Source organism: Crocodylus siamensis, chromosome 4 (genome assembly GCF_052110815.1).
Source record: "Crocodylus siamensis isolate JL-2025a chromosome 4, ASM5211081v1, whole genome shotgun sequence".
NCBI lineage: Eukaryota > Metazoa > Chordata > Crocodylia > Crocodylidae > Crocodylus > Crocodylus siamensis.
The window spans coordinates 174,844,459-174,858,207 of record NC_143398.1 but is presented as its reverse complement, the minus strand read 5'-3'; the positions used below and the strand labels follow the sequence as shown (position 1 = coordinate 174,858,207).

Here is a 13,749-nt window from a genome sequence, read left to right as displayed (position 1 = left end):
GAAAAAAACCTACAATTTCTTTTTTTGGTTTAATTTTCTAGGCCCTTGGACTAGGCCAGGAAAAAAGGAAAAGATATTTTTATATCTACATTTTATGAACAATTATGTAAACCACTCCCCTGATATGAGAGGTGCACTACAGGAATTTAGATGTAGCAAGATGATTTTCTAACTGGGAAAGTTTTAGTATGCATGATCTGTAAATCTTTAATATTTCCATTGTCTAAATCAGTAGAAAATCTCTCCATTTAAACTACCAAAGGTAGGAACCAGTTCTCTCACCTACTTATCACTTCTTTTGCAATAGAGACTTTGTCTGAGTTACTGTACAGACAGTTTGTGATTTGTAGTTAAATGTTTGGCTGTGGAGAGATGCTGGGATTTCTGCACAGTAGAATTGCTGTGTTCTCTGCAGAAAGATTGTTTCATGTTCCCAAAACAGGGTTGCATCACATAGTTATGATGCACATTTGATATCATGCCCTTGCACATTCATGTGGTCATATTTCACCATCAAAGGAACATTTTTATACTGGTTTGACCCAAACCTTTTCCCCCTAATATGGCTGTGGAGAGTAAAATTCTTGCCAATAACAATGTTCAACAAGTTGAAAGGAATAAGATGCTGATGGAATGTGAATGCATATGCAGCAGTGTGAAGGGCTTGTTTTTACCAAGCTAAGAAGGGATTTTTAATACTGTTGTGATATATGGTCTCCTTCTCTAGTTAGTGACTCCCTTATGGGAAGAGAGAGTATAGTACTAGAAAGAGTATAGTACTCCTGTTTCTAGTCAAGTATAGCTAGTGACTGATTAGCCAGCCCTGTCACGACACACACAGAAATGCAGAAGCAAAGGACACTCAGTCTGGAGTTCTGTTCTGTTGAAACAGCAGTCCTAATGGGGAGAGGCAGAAGGGAATCCAGCAAACCTTTCTTCTCTCTGATACAGGATACGAGAGGAAGAAGCTGTGTGTCAGGTGTGTTTAGACTCTCCTTTTAAAACCCCAGATAGCATGTACCATCAAGTTTCTGTGTGCAAGATCAACTGTAATGAGCTTTGAAGAGCTCTGTCCCTCACAAGTATGAGCTAAGCTGTGAAGATCTCTAGGGTATCAGGGACAGATTGCCACATCCATATCTAGGGTCAGACTAACTGTTTTCCAAATCCTGACATTCCCTGTTAATGTTTCCAAGAACCAGATATTTTTCTAAACCCTGATCAGGTAGCAAACAAGCATGATCCTGATCAGATAAACTTCTAAATGAAACTATCACCTGCTCATCTGAGGCCAGGGACAGAAGTTATACATGCACTGGTTTAAGTGGTTGGAAACTGGCTTAAACCTATAACGGAACAGAAGTTCAGTGCACATAAACCGCTTTCAAAATGACCAAAATTGCTTTAAGATAAGCCTGGTTGGATGTAGCATCAGACTTAACTGATTTTGGTTAAACTAGGTATGGAACTTCTGTCCCAGATCCCGTCCTCTCCTCGTTCAAGTTAACTCACAGTCCCCCAGCATCCCAGGATGCTTTGCAGTCTTGGACTATGCTGTCTGCTCCAGTGGAGCAGGGACTGCTTTGCCCCTCTGCTCCTTAGCCTGCTTCCTCTCTGTGTCTGTCAGCCCATAGGAATGGGGAACAGACCCCCAGACCCTATACAGCAGGTGTGGGGAGGGAAAGCCTTTATGGTAGCCCTCTCCCCTCCCCCTTCCCAGCTGCTGATTGCTTCAGTGGCTGCCACAGAAAGGAAGGAGAAGAAGTCCTCTGGGCTGGGTGCATGCCCCTGCCTTTAGGGCCCCCCACAGCCCAGGGCAGCCCGAGGGAGCCAAGGGAATTCTTCCCCTCCCAAACCTTGCCCTAGCCCCTGCCAGTTTCAGGCAGCTTCAGGGAGCAGAGGGAAATTCTCCTGTTCCTCCGCAGCTGGTTTTGCCTTAGCTGCTGTGAGCCTGAGGCAAAACTAATGCAGAGGATCAGGGGAATTTCCCTCCACTCCTTGAGCTATCCCTGAGACTCACAGCAGCTATGGCAAGGGATTGTGGAGGGAAAGAATCCCCTTCAGCTCCCTGGGGCTGCCCCAGGCTGGGGGACCCTGGGCTGGGGTGGGGGGAAACCCCACAAGGTAGGGGCTCCCCAGTGCCCCCATTCTGGGCTGCATGGGCAGGCGCCTGGCCCAGAAGGACTGCTTCTCCCTCCCTCCTGTGGCAGCCACTGAAGCAACCAGCATCTGGAAGGGAGGGGTGGGGTGGGGATTCTCCTCAGCTCCCTAGGGCTGCCAGGGCTTGGGAACGCAGGCTGGGGGAAACCAGTGGGGGAGGCTCCCCCAAGGTGGGCCAGCCCCCGGACACGGGGCTCCTGAACCCCCCGTGGGGGGACAGCATGGGGCTGGGGACACTTGGCTGGGCTGGCAATAGCCAACAGTCTGGGAGACGTGCTCTGGTGCCCCCTGTGCCCACCTTCCCGGCCCGAGTCAGTGAAGACTTCTGCCTGCTTTTCCCAGTTAAAAACCAAACATCGGTTCAGTTGGTTATCCGTTCAACGTATGCAGCTTAGAGGAAGCGGCCTAGTTTGAATTGATTCAACCTCAGGCTTTTTGACTGTCTGTACTTAGCTCAGGAGTCAGGCACTAAACCTAATCTGCATAATACTATATAGCCTTTAGATAATTACATAGCAACAGGCTGTTGATCTGGCAAACATGCTCTTTGTCATGCACTGAAAATGTGCTTTCTGGGCCAGCCTTTCACAAGAAAGCTCATTCTGTAAAAACTTTTGAAACACTCTGGTGCTGCATTCCCAATGCATGTTAGGCTCATTCCAACAGTGTTCCTTTATTGTACAGGTTAAGTTAAACTAAGCTTCTGAGACAGTTGTGGGATCAGTTATGTTAAGTCCTTTTTATCCCCTGTTTTGCTTTGTGGGGTTTTCATATGGTGCATGCAATATTCTGTATCAGACAGTTAAGATACAGGGGCATGATGGAAAATGTCAAAGGTGCATTGAAGTCAGTAATTAGCTTCAGAGAGGCTAAAGGCAATTTATTCTACTTGAGGATTTGCCCCAAAGACTCTTGTTTTAAAAAAAAAAATGGAGCAAGGGGGATGTGTTCTTTTTTCCTTTTTGCCCTCCATGTGCAGTGCTAAGCACATTGGAAGTCCTGGGCCAGGACTGGGGTGCTTCTAGCATTCCTATGCTGCTTACAGATGTGACAAAAAACAAACAAGCAGTGCTTTACTTTCAGCTTGAGTGCACATGTGCCCAGAAGAGGCATCACATTAGTTTAACTTGGCTTGCCCAACTTCTGTATAGATCACACATTTTAGCAGGGCTTTTGGTACTGATTGAATCAGCTTTAGATAAAAGTGCCAAAACGCCCAGCTGAAGTGCCCAATCTGTACAGACATTAGGGAGCTGGGTCAAACTAACATGTTCCCTCTTCTGGTAAAATCCTGTTTTATCCCCTTTTTTTTTTTTCCCCCATGTCTGTCAGTGCCCCTAGGTGCTACCTTTAATATAGATAATAAATAAACATAATTAAAATAACCAATTAATGTATAATTGAAGGTTAAAAGGGACCATTATGACCTGACCTCCTGCATCAGGCCAGTGACTCCAATTCAGTGACCATCTTGCTGCCACAAAAAGCTGTTTGAAATTTTTGGAATGTAGAGTTTTTATAGTGTCAAGTTTTGACATTTTAAAATCCAAAGGGAAAAAGTGGAGGGCCATTTTGCATAATTTTAATGTTTTGACCAACTAAAGAGCTTGTCAATGTATTTCAAGTATTTACATTAAAGAAAAATTAAACTTTTCACAGTTTCTGCCACTCCTCCCATCGCATCAGCATTCTTGTCCAGCTGATCCATTCTAATGCTATTTCCCAACCCTGAGATTCATACCATACTATGAAGGCATCTCATTGCTTGTAAATACATGTTTAATTCCTGTTTTGAGCTGTTGCTTACCCCTGACTTAGAAGTTCATCTTCTGCTCCTCACCTTGCTTATCCATCTCTTCATTTGAGGGCTCTTAGTTTTCATTTGCATTACCCTTTATCACCCTTTCCATTTAGAGACTTACTGCAGTGCTTTTCATTGGATTTATCTAAGAACCACCTAGTTCACAGTCTTGCCCTTTTGACGAGCTGTCCTCTGCTATAGGCACCCTGGCTGCATTTGCATGTGAATATTAATGCAACACAATAAACTCTGGCATAGTTTGGGCTGGAGTTTATTGCTCCCAGGCACAGCATTTATACATGCACCCAAGACCATAGCACATTAAGTCAGGGTGGCACAGCCGTAGCTGGCAGGGGACTTGGGGGGGGGGGGTGTCAGTCTGCCAGTGTTTTGTACCCCAGTCAGTGTCTACACATCCATTGTGGTGGAGTAAGTAACTCTGGTGTAGGATAGTCCTTGTATCTGGCAGTACTAACCTATGGTGGAGTTAATACTCTGGCCTAATTGGCCTAATAGCACTGCTCATGTAGATTGGTGATGCTTTACTGTGGAGCTAATTGGGCAACTCCGCAGAAGCCTCTCATGTGGATGTACACCCCTTGATCTTGTTTACACAGATGGTAGTTCCACGTTTCTCTTCAGCCCCATCTACACTTCAGGGACCGGTTTTGGGGGAGAACCTCATTAGAAATGTAGAGTGTCCTATCCTGACAAAATTAAGATGCAGGATGGGTTTTTGATGTAGATAAAATTGAATCACCTTGGGTTATCTACTAAATTCCAAGCCAGCAGCCTGGTTTAAGAGTGTAATTTAAAGCACTCTTTTGTGCCAGCTTCAGTGCAAAGCTGAACTGGTTTGACACTCTCAGGGAATTTATAAAAAAGGCTGTGTTACTAACTGGTCTTTTGGTTTAGTGGGCAAATTAAAAAAAAAAAAAAAGTTTTAGGACTTAAAATGTCAGTCGTAGACCTTGGGAGAGGAGGTGGCATTTTAGCCCAGTGGGTAGGGGTACTCTAATGATATATGAAAGACCGCTGACTGATTCAGGTTAGGACCTTGAGGTTGGGTCTTCTAGGAGAGGGACCGTAGAGTAGAAGGCTATCAGTTCCTCCTCCTTGATTTTTGCAAATGCATCTAAGTCTCACTGTGAATTTAGCACTCAAAATTGAACGGGTTTAGAATTTTTTTTTTTTTTTTAATCTTTCCAATTGTTTTTCTGCCTTGCTTCAGCTAATACTGTTCACTAAATTCAGCTGAAATTCTTTAATGGTTTTGGCTGCTCCCAAAACTGAATTTTTTAGGTGAATAAATGCTCCTCCAAAAAATTTTTGCTGAGCTCCAGTTATCATCAAGACCACTAATATGATCAATGTTATGGTATAAGCATGGCCACCCAATATAAATCCCTCAAATGTTGATGCTGTACTCCAGGCTAAGAGTTATTTGTGGTTTAATGCTGCCATTTTCTTGATCCATTGGCAAGAGCTAACTACAAATGATTTCCACTTTCCAAGAGGAAAGGACACATGTATGAGGGTGTTTTGTTTATTTTAAGAGCAGTAGAAATGAAATATGCCAAATGGCACCTCTTTCTAGCTGAACAGGGCTTGGGAGGTGCAACCATGATTAAAACTGTGAATTAAAGAGAACAAGAGATTGAATTCTGGACATGGCTTGTTGGCATTTTGTTCCAAATAGCTGGAGCCTTTCTTGGAGATTCTCAGAATAATTTTTGGCTCTTTTTTATAGGCTGGGCAGGGCAATAATTGCATTTTTTCAAAAGAAAGGAGAAAAGAACATGAAAATATTTCTGTTGTTGATTTCTTTTTCTTGTAAAACATCATTTGCAAAGCCTTTCCCCATCCTTTTGTTGTAAAAATACATTGGTGGTTTCTTTGTTCCCTGACAGATTCTGCAAAGGTGGTTTCCTTTCACAGAGAAGACCACTTGTCTGGAGCCTCTGACCTCTTTCCTTTGTGGCAAAACCCAGCCTCTGCTCATGTGTTTGTTTTTAGTAGGAACCCTGATAAGCATCCATCTGATGCCTGTTTTGTGTTATTTGGATAAAGCTGGCTTCCCCCTTTGCCCTCCTTCCTTCAACTCAGTTCTCCAGCTAATCCTAACATCATATCATACATAACCTGAAACTTCTTGTTCTGCAGCCTCATAGGAAAGGGTCATCGGTGCAGTATGGTTCTTCTACCAGAAAGGAAAAGTTCACATGGTGAGGGTTCAGATTTTGCACTTTTTATGAATCGTCCCAATCCAAACCTCCCCCCACCAAAAAACATAGATTTCATAGACATCAGGGCTGGAAGGGACCTCAGGAGATCATCGAGTCCAGCCCCCTGCCCAAAGGGCAGGAAGTCAGCTGGGGTCATAAGATCCCAGCAAAATAAGCATCCAATTTACTCTTGAAGGTGCTCAATGTAGGTGCTTGAACCACCTCTGCTGGCAGACTGTTCCAGACCTTGGGGACTTGCTTTGCCCCAAAGTTTGGTGTCATCGGCGAACTTGGCCAGTCCACTCCTGACTCCAATGTCCACATCATTAATGAAGATGTTGAACAGGATGGGTCCCAGGACAGAGCCTTGAGGGACCCCACTGGTCACAGGGCACCACGATGAGTGACTGCCATCAATTACAACCCTCTGGGTCCGACCATGGAGCCAATTTCCCAGCCAGCGGATCGTGGTGGAGCCAAGGCCACAACTGGCCAGTTTGGCCAAGAGGTGATCATGGGATACCAGATCAAAAGCTTTTTTGAAGTCAAGATATATGACATCAATCTCTTCTCCCTGGTCCAGGTGATAGGTCACCTGGTCATAGAAGGAAAGGAGATTGGTCAAAGAAGACCTACCCGCAACAAACCCATGCTGGCTATCCCTTAGGATGTTAGCCTGGGCCAGTCCATCAAGGATGGCCTCCTTATTAAACTTTTCTAAGATCTTCCCCAGGATAGAAGTCAGGATCCGGCTAATGGGCCTGTAGTTAGCTGGATCCACTCTCCTCCCTTTCTTGAAGATCGGCACCACATTGGCCTTCTTCCAGTCTTCGGGCACTACACCAGAGCACCAGGAGTTTTCAAAGATCCGTGCCAGGGGCTGGGCTATGATGCTCGCCAGCTCCTTGAGTACCCTGGGGTGCAGATTGTCAGGGCCGGCTGACTTGAAGGTATCCAGCTTCTCAAGGTGTTCCTTCATGAGGTCAGCGTTTATGGAGGGTAGGGGATCCCCATCACCCGGATCTCCCTGTCCCATAGCAGGCATGGGCGTCCCATGGGACTGATGAAAGACTGACGCAAAGTACCTATTTAATAGGTTGGCTTTTTCCTGGGCATCAGATGTCAGTTGCCCCATCTGGTTTAGCAGGGGTCCAATGTTGCCCTTGCTTTTCCTCTGGCTCCCCACATATCTGAAAAAGGACTTTTTGTTGTCCTTGATGCTTGAAGCTAGTTGGAGTTCAGTTGCAGCCTTGGCTTTCCTGGTTTGCTCCCTGCAGGACCCCAAACCCCCAAACAAACCTCACAGCCTGTTGATAATATTCCCATGTGCTTCTGTCAGTGCCCAGTTTTAAGGTCCTTTCAGCATACACACAGTAAGACTGCTGGGGAGTCTTGTTGCTGTATAAAAGTCCTTAGAGAGATGAAAGGACATAGAGGGGGACTGCTTCTGTGAGTTTGAGAGGGTAGCATGACTAGGAATTAATCCAGGAGGCCCTTTGCAGTTAGAAATACTTTTTTCTGATGGCATTGTGTGCATGCTGTTATTTGAGAAGTTATTGCTTTGCTGGATCTCACTTAGTTGTCTAGCTGGAAGTTAAATTGGCTCTGTAAGGTATATTGCACAGGACCACAGTGTATGACTAGAGTCTGTATGAAGGCAAGGTAGATATGTACCTTCACAGACTAACTAAATAATGTAAATCCCAAGTTGACTTCATCAGATGCCGTTAGTATATAGAATCTATATGAGTCAGTCAGATATAAGGATATGAAAAAGTTGAAAAGTAGCAACTGTGATCTGAAAGAAAGGAGTTGTGTGAGACAAAGAGGCATGTTGTATGCAGGGTGTGAATTAAGGGGAAGCTCAGGGGGTGGGAGGGGCCAGGAGGGCTGAGCCCCCCCCATAACAGATGAGAGCTTCTCTAAGATTTGAAAATCATAACCGGGGTTGGGGGAGGGAGGGGGTTTCCAATTGACTGCTTCTTCTCTTAGGTGGACTTGTTAATCAATGAGCCAGTTTAATTTTTTTTGCAGAACCCCCCCAAGAGTCAAAGTGGCTGTATATTACACTTAGAATGTGTTAACTGCATTTATACCATGAGCATCTGCATGTTCAAGCAGTAAAACATGTGCTAAGTGTGATTGTATCATAGCAAAGACAGGACTTTTCATGGAAGAAGTATTTCCAGATTATATAAAGTAGCACATATTCATTTAATCATTAGATTGCTCCATGGAGATATGAACACAGTTTGCCAATTGTCGTTCCCAGCCCTGGCACCACACCAGAGTTTTAAACTGGCCCTGGTGTCTCCCTCTGCCAGAAGCAGGGGCTTGACTTGACGCCTGGGTCCAGCAGCAGGAGTGGCATACCTTCTTAGGCTCAACTCCCCATGCCGCCCTTTGCTTGCAGCCAACAGAGACCTGGCTCACCCTGGTGTGCCGGGGTAGGCATTCTTGGGCTGGGCGCTGCTGGGGCATGCTACAGGGAGCGCATGGGCTCTGGACATAGTGGTTGCATGTCCTCATAAGCAGATGTTTGAGCTCCAGTGCCCATTGCTGGGGTCAGTATCTGGGGGCAGGGAAAGGGCAACACATCTGCTCTGAGATCATAGTAAGCACGAATGTATGATTGTTCAGAACATCTTCTAACTTTTAATATGCCACAGCAATGCTTACTACGTCTTGGGTAAAACATGTGCTAAGTGTCCAGTGTGACAAGGCCCAAAGGGAGCTTGCTTTTAATTAATATGCTTCAGACTCTGATTTACAATGCTAGGTCAAAAGAGCTGAAAATGAACATCAGAAGGCAAATAGGCTGGATGCAATGACAGCCTGTGCTGATACAGATATCAGACTTAGGGTGGGTACTGCTTTCTGTTTTTGCCTTGGGTTAGTCACTATGTTGTTTGCAGCCAGTAGGCTTGTATTTTAGTCTGGGACAATTCCTAAATCACTTGTGACCTCATTTATTTTAGGCATCTTAGGAATTACTGGTTCATCCCTAACTTGTGAAAGAAGCAAAGTGCTTCCTTGCCCACTGTTTTTATTATTATTTAGATTTATGTCTCGCCCTACCCTGAAAGGCTTAGGGCAGCTTACAGAAGGCAAACAACCCATAAGGTAAGAAACAACAAGACACTGTCCAAATGGCACCCCACAACTTTAGAACTCCAACCTGCTCTACCCCATCCACCCCCACTTCCCTGCCTGCCACCCAGGAGAGCACACTCTCTGTCCCATCCCAGCCATGCTCCCCAACCCCCATTCACCTTTAGATAGAGCAGACCTCTTCTCATTCCTTCCGCATCCCCATTATGCCCACCTACTCAAACTCCTCTGGCTCGCAGCTAGGGAAGATCTCTCCTCCCTCCCCAGCGTCCCTTCAAAGCCTGCTTCCCCATTTCCTATAGATAAAGGGCCAACCTTTTTTGTACCAGGACCCATTTGTAAACACTGGTGGCCAGTCCTGACCCAGTAAACAGTTTAAATAGAAAACAGTCCCTGGCGCTGCTGGTGCCCCTCGTTCCCGACTCTCTGCCCCCATGTCCCAGCCCCCTGGTGTGTGGGGCAGGGGGAGTTTGTGTGGCATGGTGGGGAGCGGGGCAAGCAGCCCCCTACAGGTTGGAACTCTTTCAGCCTGCAAGGGAAAACCACAGTCTTCTCCTTTAAAGGAGAATCCTTTTTAAGTTTGATCCATTTTTATAGCGTGTCCACCACCCTTTCATATATTCTTGCAAGCCGCTTTTAGGTCGTGACCCATGGGTTGAGAAACACTGCCCTAAAATGCATAAATGCTCCTCCCCTCATCAAAAAACACAGCATTAAATTCACAAGAGCCATAGCAGGGAAATAACAGAAAGACCCTATGTCCCTGCCTCTATTTACATTGAAGGATAAAGCCAAGGAGTGCCCCTGAGTGGCCCAGGTAGCACCTGTGTATGCACCTGCCCAGAGAGGCCTGCCTGCTCTGTAGGACCTGCAGACTGGCCAGGGCCTTGTCCTTCAGTTCAGGTAGCCAAGGTGGTACCCATGCTGCGCCTCAGTCCTTCCACTGAGGGAAAGTGGGGAGAGAGCCATGACAGCAGTTTTTCAACCCAAGGAGGCATCCTGGCCCACTGGAAATGGCAGATTCTGGTGTGGGATGCAACAAAGAGCAGGAGTCCTACATCAGTCATTCTACATGTAGCAGGTCTGAAACTCCTTGATTGGGCTTGCTACAATCTTCCTTCCTCTTTGCTTTCCTGTCATCAGAGTTGGAGGGAAGTCTAATTCCTTTCTGGGGTAGCACAGCTACCCTCCACCACATACATGGGTGTGGAACCTCTCCTTTTATTTGTTCAGTGCTGTTTCATCCTATTAGGACAAGAGGTGGCTTTTTGTGGGTCTAGGTGGTTTGTGCTGGGATTTGGACTGGGGTGAGAATTTACTTGTATTTTTTTCTGAGATTATTAAATCCAGTTTCACTCCTGAGATGCTGCTACTGGATTTACATACCCAGGTTTAACACTTTAATTATTCATAATGGAGAAGAGAGAGCATGAGCATGCACTTAAAAGCCAGGTCCCTGGAGTTTTGACCAAGGTGCACAATACTAAGCAGAGTTGGATCGTGCTCTGGATTCTTCTTATCCGCATGCTTATGAGAATGGACTTTCCCGGGGAACATCTATGGCAAGACTGGGACACAAGGAAGGGCCAGTAATGTTTATTATTCCTAGTATCTTTTTACCCATGCCACTTGATAGTTTCAAAGACTACCACTCTCACATCTTCCAAGAAAGATGGTATGTGGGTAATCTGTGTTGTAATCTGGGACACATTTTTCCTTGTTGATGTTGCATTGGTGATTTTATGTACAATGTGTGCATTAGGCAGATTGCAATATCCTGGGGCTGGTTGTAGTAGAGAACAAAAAGGGATGATCTAAAGACAGTGTGCCTTGCCTTTATCACAATCAAGATAGTGTAGTTTTGCAGAATGTCGTAACATATTAAAACGTCTAGATTCAGATTTGCTCTGATCTATATTTGTTATCGTACTTTCTCATCCACACACAGATTGTTGGGTAGACTGGGAGGTCTGTGGGGACTTATGTCTCACTAGGGTGTAAGTCTGAATTCTGGCCATCCTGGAATTTATAATACCTTTGGGAAAGGTCAGCCCCATTCTTTGGCCTAGCAGACGAGGGCCATAGAATTCTCTCTTGATGTTAAGTCTTTGGTGCTCTTCTTGGGTTTGGAAGAGGCTTCATTTATATGAGTAAGATGGATGGAAAGTGACTCATCTCAAAGAAATACGCTCTGTTCAATTCAGCTAGATAATCTGGCCCTTGTAACCATAGTGTTTTGAGCTCCTCCAAACTGTAAGTGAATCCTCACAGGATTCCTGAGCTACAGGGAAGTATTTTTCTTGCTTTACAGACGGTGATTTAGGAGCAAGGGTGATTAAGTGTCTTGCCTGTGGCCATACAAGAAGTTTGTGGCAAGATGGGAACTGAAGGCAGATCTTCAGTCTCACTTCAGTGCCTTACAGAAAGGAACATGTTTCTTCCCTTATTGTAAGCATAGGGCATGCCAGAGAATTGCATTGTTTTTTTCATTGTTGGCATTGGGAAAAAATATAACCAAAAACCCCTAAGGCCCTTCCCTGTTAGTATAATGGGACATACCAGATGCTGCCAAGTTATCTGGGCTGAAGCACGCATGAGAAAAAAACAGTCTCAGCATGGTGGATACAGGCTTCAGCTCATTGGTTTAATCCCACAGAAAAGGCGGTTACCACATAGACATATGAATCATCCTGCTGTCCTACCTGCCAATAGGATATGAACTCCAGTGCTAAGAACAAGGCTGTAGTGTAAATAAAGGCTGTCCTTTATTATTTTCGTAATCTGGTTGTGAAAGCAGTTATATCAGTGCTGCAAAGCAGTGACTGTTAGATAAGAGAGACTTTTGTAACTCAAAGCAGAGACAGAAAAAGATATGCTATGAAGGAGAAGGCTGTAAAAAGGGGACAAAGGCAGCCTCTCCTGCTTTTCTTTGTGGGCCGCCTTCTCAATGACTTCTGTACTGACCAAGTAGGCTAACTGAGCCATGTTAAGAAAGGTGTTTACATTTTGATGAGCAAAAGCAATATGCATGGAAGGCAAAGTACTTGTTACATTCCTTCTAAGTCTCCCGAATCCTGTATGTGTGTTTAAATGTTTCTGTGTGTTAACTGCTATGAGTGGGCATCTGCTAATCAAAGAATGACTTGCTGTTTCAAGAGAGGGGAAGACATTTCTGGACTGGACTGTCAAATCAAAGCATTGATTTCTTAAGGTGGACTCCTTGAGATATAGAAAAGTAGGGATGAAAGGGTCAACAAGAGCCCACTTAATCCATCCCTTGGTTCTAAGGCAGAATCAAGGATACTTGGAGCAACCCTGACAGGTGTTGTCTAACCCATTCTTAAAACCTTCAGCAAAGGAGATTCCTACAGTCTCCCTAGGTAGTTTATTCCAGTGATTCATTGCCTTTTTTTTATACTTAGAAAGCTTTTTTTGGTTTTTGGTGAGATGAGAATTGTATATGCCTGCCTGACTAGCAGGGCCGCCCAGAGAATTTATGGGGCCTGGGGCAGATGTGATGTTGGGGGCCCCACCACTGCCCCCTACAAAGACCCGTGTGTGTATGCAAAGCTGGGGGACGCTGCGCGAGAATTCTTGGACACACGCATCACATGTGAGAATTCTCGCATGTGGCTTGTCCTTTCTTTGCCCTGGGAAGTGGGAACAAGTGAGCTTTCCCTGCTTGTTCCCATGGCAAGGAGGGCTAGGCAGAGAGAATTTACCTTGGAGACAGATTACTAAAACAAAATTACATTAACAGTTTGCAAGTGAAACATTTATTAAACTTATGCTACAAAGTTAGGAACTTTACTTAAACTTTCCTCTTCTCATTTTGTTAAGTATTTATTTCTTGCATTCATGGATGCAAAGTTATCAATTACATCATCATAATTTATTTGTTTTGCAAGTGCATGCTCCACTGAGAGCATGATCAAATGGTTCAGCCTGTCCTCCCCGATCACTGACTGCAGGTAGTTCTTGATAATCTTACGCTTACTAAAAGTGTGTTTCCTGGATGCAACAGAGACTGGCAAGGCAATGAGCATTCTCAAGCAAATGCATATCTGAGGGAACACAGATGCTACACCTTTACCATAAATCTGGTTGAGAAGCAAGTACAGTGCCCATGGCTCCTCCAGAGATGCACAAATTTGAGTCTTTCATGATTTTTGTAAAACAAGCAAAGTTCTTGCAAATCATCCTTGTTCACATCTTGTGGGTATATGGTGGGCAAAGACTCCGCAAACTTCACAATTTCTTCATTCTCTGCAACAGCTGGTGGGTCAAGTATGGGTGAGAACAAGCTTGAGAGTTTCCCCATGGTCTCAGCTAGGCTTCAGAGATCTGAAAGGAGCATATCCATGGCTATGTTGAACACTTCAACCTTGAATTTATCTTCAGGGGAAGAGATTGTGTGTTCTGTATTGGCTGACTCATCATGGAAATGCTTTG

The 13,749-nt window shown here is 44.9% G+C and overlaps 1 protein-coding gene across 1 annotated transcript in view; it reads left to right on the top strand.

Annotated features, from left to right (window-relative positions):
• LOC149867196 (aryl hydrocarbon receptor-like) overlaps positions 1-13,749 on the top strand; it is a 121,797-nt gene that overhangs the window by 12,466 nt on the left and 95,582 nt on the right. The window lies entirely within an intron of this gene.